The 7,500-nt window shown below is 41.2% G+C and overlaps 1 protein-coding gene across 4 annotated transcripts in view; it reads left to right on the top strand.

Annotated features, from left to right (window-relative positions):
• Nucleotides 1-7,500, top strand: part of LOC143127273 (RNA-binding protein with multiple splicing-like) — a 43,019-nt gene that overhangs the window by 28,403 nt on the left and 7,116 nt on the right. The gene's annotated exons all lie outside the window — the stretch shown is intronic.

Below are 7,500 nucleotides of genomic sequence, written 5' to 3'. Positions count from 1 at the left end.
TTGCGATCTATCTGGCCAACAACATTATGTCTATGAGGGCCGCAAACCAGAGTTTCTATCTTTACAGTACTCCGATAATACTGCATAAATACATCCCTTAATATACTATGCACATTGGGGAGAAGTAGCAGCTCTGTAAAGATGACAGATGTTGGTTTTCTGTGTGTAACAGCTGTTTTTTTGCAAACATTTTTGGCAGGGTGGTAGACAGTACCCCTCCCCCTCGGCATATGAAAGGTGTTCATATTTTTGTAAAAATATATTTTCATTCGGTTTCTCTTCCCCGGCCTCAGTGTTAGTCTACGTGATTGATTGCCACTCATGTTTTCTAGAGCTGAGAATCAAAGGCTCGGAATCAAACGAGGTGGGGCACAGAGCTGAACTCTGGCATTGTAAGGTTCCGAAAAACGGCCTCGTTTGATTTGTTTGTAAGCAGTGTTTTTGTTACTTTTGATGTCTACAGTGGGCTGCAGACACACCGACTGGACTGTGAGACACACTGCTTTCCAAAGGGGGAGGAATGATTTCAGCTAGTGCCCTCAGGGTGACCTTTGTCTGAGTTTTCTGAGGAAGTCGGTGTGCTCATTCCAGGTGCAGGACAGGGGGAGGGAGAGTCCACACACAGATTTTTTTTATTTCCCTTTGTGAGGGTTTTTAATGACTCAAACTACATTTTCACTTTCTAAGGTTTTTGTCAGGTTATATTTTATTTTGGACCCTCCTCCAGAAGATCAGTGTGAAACAGGGTTCTTAATACCTCCTCACTCTGGAATGTGTCAATTATTAGATTGGATCACTCAGCCATTTTACAGTAGATCCCAAACAAAGAACATCCTAACAATAGAGCCAACTGAGATACAGATACCAGCATAGCATCGGCCCTCCTGATCCTTCACACCTGTACCAGACAAACACACACACACACACACACACACACACACACACACATTTGTCTATTGTATCGCCATCATGTTCTTCCAAGTACATCACAAACCTCTGCAGAGCATGCGGAGTGATAAATGAGTCCGCGTGCTTTAGTGAAGTGCCAGCATAAACTGTTTAGATTCAGCATGTGTCCTGCGAAGAGTGAGGAGCGTTTACATGGAAATTAGAGCAGAATTACGGCAGAATTACAGCGGCAGAGCCAACTTCCCGCGGCAACTGTCAATCCCACTCATCAGCTACTGACTTAAGGGGACATGGCTGATACTCCCTGCTGGAGGGAGGGGGGGGAGAGAGACAGAGAGAGAGAGAGAGAAAGAGAGAGTAGCAGTTATTGCGCAAGACAAGGCAAGTTAGTCAGCATACTTGTTACAGTAGTGCTTTGATGTCTGCTAGGTCTCAGCTAGCCCTTATATACACTGACACACACAGATACAAATTTACATAAACAGAAGGGTAGAAGACAAAATTCAAAACACACACACACACACACACACACACACACACACACATGTACATATACAGTTAAAGGAAAATTCAGGTATTTAGCACTTTGAGTCCCTTTTCTGGTTTGTTTTGGATGAACTAGAGTGGTGGACACCGACATTTTGACGATTGGTCCTGTCTTGACTTTTCGGATTCGTTTTGAATCTCCTTTGACTTCTCAGAGTGGCTGCAAACAGGCATACTGTAGGCTACTCAAACATGTCCTAAAACAATCCTTAACGTTCGTTTTCAAAACTGTGCAACTCACCGAGTGGTTAGTGGTGTTCGTTGATTATTTTTTTTTTTTATTAATTTCTGTGAGTCTTCATAATTAGGTACCAGGAAGTACATCAAAAAAGGTAAAAACAAACTCAATGGAAAAAAAAGGACAGTTTCAGAATTTCATCAAAACAGTATTTCATCTCTACTTTTACACAATATGCTTCCTTCAATACTTTTTAGTATTTATTATTGATTATGCCGACCCAGTCCTACCCACCCACCTCCCTTCCCCCCACCCACCCGCCCCTATTAACCCATACACCCCACACATGGTCCACATTCACTCACCCACAACAACAACAACAACGGCGACAACAACAACAACAAAAACAAAAAAACATAGAGGGGTTCTAAAGATACATTTTAGAGGGCATTATAAATTTGGCTCCATTGGCTATCAAATTGTGTCTTTTTATTTGTGTCCTCTGACATTGATCTTTCAATACACAGGTAATACTTCATTAAGGCCTTCCAGTTATCTATTGAAGGAGCTTCCTTATTTTTCCAATTTTGCAATATTAGTTTTTTAAAGATAAGAGAGGAAAAAAGTGTCTGCCAGCTAGTAGGATATCTTATTCCCTCTATATCCTGAAAAATACACATTCTTGGAGAAAATAAGATTTTTCTGTTGGTATACTTAGATAACCAAATCTCTATGGTCTCCCACACCTTCTTAATTCCTTTACAGTACCAAAAGGCATGCAGGAGGGAATCACCATACAGGTTACATTTTAAACATCTATCTGATGATGTGTTATCAAACTTGCTTATTTTATCTCTCGTATAATATATCCTTGTCATTATTTTAAACTGTATTAATCGCAGATTTTCATTAGTAGTTAATTTGTATGTTAGTGACAAGCATTCTTTCCATTTTCTGTAACATCAACTCCTAGGTCTTCAGTCCATTTATTGTATATACTTTGTAGTAATACATCACTGCTTTCCATGCTTATCAATAAATTGTACATAGAGCCGATCAATTTCTTCTTTTTGTTACTTTGGCTTAAGATCTTAGCCATTTCAGGGCTGATTTGCTTTCCCAAGTCGAAATTCCTAGTCATCCAGTTCTTCAGTTGCATGTACCTAAATATTTCTGTGTCTTTTAGGTTAAATTTACTTTTTAATTCACTGAATGGTGCAACAGAGTTGTAATTTGTGACATCTGACAACCGCTGGATTCCAGCTTTTATCCATGTTTCCCAGTATAGCTGGGTGCTCTGTATATTTATTGATGGGTTGTTCCATATTTGTATATGCCTGGGAAGCCCTATTTCTTAATGGAGAATTTTTTTTATTTTATTCCATGCCTTTAATGTACTATTAATAACAAAGTTTGTTGATTTAATGTTGTCTTTGGAAAAAAGTGCTAACAGTAAACTGTTGCATTGTACTTGATTGTTTTCTATGTCTACCCATGGATCTTCATTTGTCTTATTTATTATACGATCAATATAAAATGTCTGAGCTGCTACATGATAAAACTCTAAATTAGGGAGATTAAGACCCCCTTCTGCTCTTGGGTGATACAAAACTTTCCTTTTCAATCTACATGCCTTATTTGACCAAATGAACGAAGAAATTATCGAATTTACCTCTTTAAAAAAGGTTTTAGGAGGCGTTATAGGAATATTTTGAAATTTAAATAAGAATTTCGGTAGCCACATGTTCGTTGATTATTAAAAACAAATATATCGGCGCAATGTATGATTTCCAGCCGTCTTATTTGCTATTGTGGAACTATTCACAACCGCTCAATATTTGAATCTGAAGCATAGACGGTGGCGCAGTAATATCAACGTGCAATGAGTCTTCCAACAGAAATCAATGGGATTTTACAAAATGCCAAATAAAACACGGCAGAAACTGTATTTCGCTACGCTATTTGTTTTGGAACATCAACGAACACCACTAACCACTCGGTGAGTTGCACAGTTTTGAAAACGAACGTTAAGGGTTGTTTTAGGACATGTTTGAGTAGCCTACAGTACAGTACAGCCACTCTGACTAGTCAAAGGCGATTCAAAACGAGTCAGAAAGGTCGAGACAGGACCAATCGTCAAAATGTCGGTGTCCACCACTCTAGTTCATCCAAAACAAACCAGAAAAGGGACTCAAAGTGCTAAATACCGGAATTTTCCTTTAAGAACAAAATGATTCATACCCCTGGCAAATCTTGATTTAACATTGATTTTCTCTTTATCAATGTTTGTTCTGACTGAAAATGACACTCCCACATGCCAAAAGGTTGCAAGACAATGTGGTAGAAACATGGAATCAGAAAAAAGCGAGATTGTTGAGAGCTATGAATGCAAATAAAGATGTTACCAATGATTATTTAACAATGGTATAAATAACTTTGGACTTGCCATTTTTCATAAAAGATTTTTCATCTTTTTTTGATTCCATGTTTCTTCCACATTGTCTTACAACCTTTAGCCATGTAGCAGTGTCATTTTCAGTCATAACAAACATATTGGTCAAGAGAAAATCAACATTAAATAAATATTTCCCAGGGGTATGAATAATTTTATTCTTAACTGTACACACGTCACACAGCCAAACACCCAGACATCGACAAACAAGCTCACCCTGTATCTAATTCTCTCCTTCTCTCTCTCTCTCTCTCTCTCTCTACATGTACCCACACACACCCACACACACACACACACACATGCACACATACACACACGCACACACACACACACACACACACATGCACACATACACACACACACACCACACACACACACACAAACACACACACACACCTTCACACTCTTTCACACACTCCCCAGCTGTGGTTTTGGGCTGTGGCCTTCCTGCGCCGGGAATGATAATTGATTTGTCAGCCATAGCCAGGGCCCCTCAGTGCTTCTCTCTGAGATGGCTTAGATATGCCTGAAAAAGCAGCAATTTGTCCTCATTAAGCTATTAGACAGTCATTTGTGTGGATTGAACTTATTTGGTGGTTAGTGATCGCGTAATCAAAAAGCCACTTCTGCTGGCGCATTCCCAGCACATTCCCAGTGGATAGAGGAGTGGGGGCCTTGCTGTTAGTCATGCCATTGGATTAGAAACTGTTGTTGATGGAATCAGGGCTTGTCTATACACAGATGTAAACTATCATCTCTTTGTCTCTCTGCCCCCCCCCCCCCACACACACACACTTAAACACAAGCAACACTAATGACATTATGAACTTGCTTATACATTAAACACACACAAGGCACATACAGTAGTATGCACACACACGCACACAATCACTACCCACTCTACTCTTGCAGACGTAAACATTTACAGCTGATCTGACACTATATGGTTATTAACTTCTTTTAGCTTTTCATACCGATGCACACAGGGGGGAGGGGTGGCCTACTGGTTAGTGCTTCGGACTTGTAACCGGAGGGTTGCCGGTTCGAACCCCGACCAGTAGGCATGGCTGAAGTGCCCTTGAGCAAGGCACCCCTCACTGCTCCCCAAGCGCCGCTGTTGTTGCAGGCAGCTCACTGCGCCGGGATTAGTGTGTGCTTCACCTCACTGTGTGTTCACTGTGTGCTGAGTGTGTTTCACTAATTCACGGATTGGGATAAATGCAGAAATCAAAAGAGTATATATACTTATACTTATACTTATACATTTACAGCTGATCTGACACTGTTCCTGAATCCTGTTCATTAAACTTTGGCACCAATTTCAAATTTTGCCCGACATCCATGAAACCTTCAGACTTACCATCTTTTAACAGATTTAATTTTAGAAACTCCAAATCTAATTTGTCTTTTTCCAATTCAATCCGATTATTTTTCGAAATGTGCTTTATTTTCTCGTGCTCGAGTGCTCACAATATTTTCTCATGCTCACAATATGGTCATTAACTTCTTTTAGCTACTCAAACCGATGTACACATTCACAGCTGATCTGACACTTTATGGTTATTAACTTTGTCCTCTTTGCTGTGCTGTGTCTTTTATAGTCTCATGACTCAGCTGAAGAACTGAAGCCATTGGCTGTTTATACTCTCTTCATAGGGCCATCACAAACACACTGGGGGTGTATGTACATAAGTGCTTAGATAGATACACACACACACACACACACACACACATACACACACACACACACTCACACACACTCTCTCTCTCTCTCTCGCTCTCTCTCTCACACACACACACACTCAAACTCAAACATACATGCACACTTAGAATAGAATGTGCATTTGTAAGATGTGGTGAGGATCTTGTTCCTACTATGTCCTATGCCTCTACTTGGTTATGCTATTGCTCCCAGGTCACTACCAACCCAACATAAATATCAGATGCATCCCATTTGAGTCAGGCCAGTGATTAATGTCTGTTTGCGAGCTCATAACGGCTCTTATAAATAGCAGGACCTTGCCTTTCTGTTTATGCTGGGATGCCCATATAGGGATGGAAGTGTTAGTGCCATCTCTGGGGTGCCGTTTCAGGGAAATACCCTATTTGGGAATCTCGCGCGCTCAGGTGGCGTAATGGAAAAATTCAGACAACAATTAGTCTCTCCACTGTGTTAGCCAGCGAATGTGGAGGGTAGAGTTTTTTCTGCATCGCAACGCTGTGATGGAGTTTGGGCTGTGTGGTCAGAGCTTATTGTTTCAAACTGTCCGGGTGAGTGAGTGAGGGAGAGAAAGAAAGAAAGAAAGAGAGAAGTAGAGGGAAAGGGAGAGAGAGAGACAGAGAGAGAGGTCGCCGTGGGAGAGGAACGGCCTGTTCTGGGGGCCCATTGCGGGGTGCACCAGGAAGTGTAACCGTGGGAGACAGCGTGTCGCCTTGGTAAACAAACTGAAACTCGATAGTCCATGGAGACACAGCTTAGAAGTGTCCGTTTGTGTGTGTATGTGTGTGTGTGTATGTGTGTGTGTGTGTATGTGCGTGTGTATGTCAACAGATACAAAGCTTAATGAGTTTTCTAATATATATGACTCCATAGCTGCAGTCTTTTGGATATCTTTTTGATCAATTAAATTAATGGTACAAACATTATTCACATTATTTAACTAATTTGTTGGGGCCGACACCAATTGCCTAATACTGCTGCATGTTGTTAGTTTGGGTTTGTGATCCAGCTGCTCGATAATGGCAGATAGCTGGAGATTGTACCTCCAGAGTAAAGTAGCCTGCACACAATGCCCCCTTTTTGTCCTGTCTCTCAGAGAGCTCACAGTGGGTTAAAGGTTTTGTGCCTATCTATTTCTAGACACACACACACACACACACACACACACACACACACACACACACACACACACAAACATGCACATTACTCACTTCCTAGCATGCATACACACACAGACACACAGACACACAGACACAGACACACACACACAAACACACACACACACACACACACACACAATCATCAAATTAATGATTTAACCACACAACCAGCCAGTGAGAAGGAAAGCTCAGCCACCTGTATGCCAAAAGTAGCTGGACTTTGCCATCTGACAATGCATCAGTGCAAAATTCTGTGTGTGTTTGTTTATGTGTGTATGTGTGTGTGTGTGTGTGTGTGTGTGTCTGTGTTTGCTTAGATGTGTTTCAGTGGGTGTGTGTGTGTGTAGAAATGTGCACATTACTATCAATGTGTGCGTATGTCCTGTTTAAGGACACATTGTCTAGTGGCCTTGCTGTTCCTGTTTAAATGAGGGATGGACTGGTGTGTGTGTTTGAGAGAGAGAGTGTGAGCGTGTGTGCGTGTGTGTGTGAAGGGGGGGTTGACTCCGACCCCAACCATCCACCACCACCACCA

The sequence above is a fragment of the Alosa pseudoharengus genome, unplaced genomic scaffold, assembly GCF_046254945.1.
Source record: "Alosa pseudoharengus isolate Yale_2024_CS ecotype anadromous, Long Island Sound unplaced genomic scaffold, YU_APseudo_1.1 YU_APseudo_1.1_scf_17, whole genome shotgun sequence".
NCBI lineage: Eukaryota > Metazoa > Chordata > Actinopteri > Clupeiformes > Clupeidae > Alosa > Alosa pseudoharengus.
The sequence above is the reverse complement of the archived record's forward strand: the minus strand, read 5'-3'. Positions and strand labels throughout refer to the sequence as shown.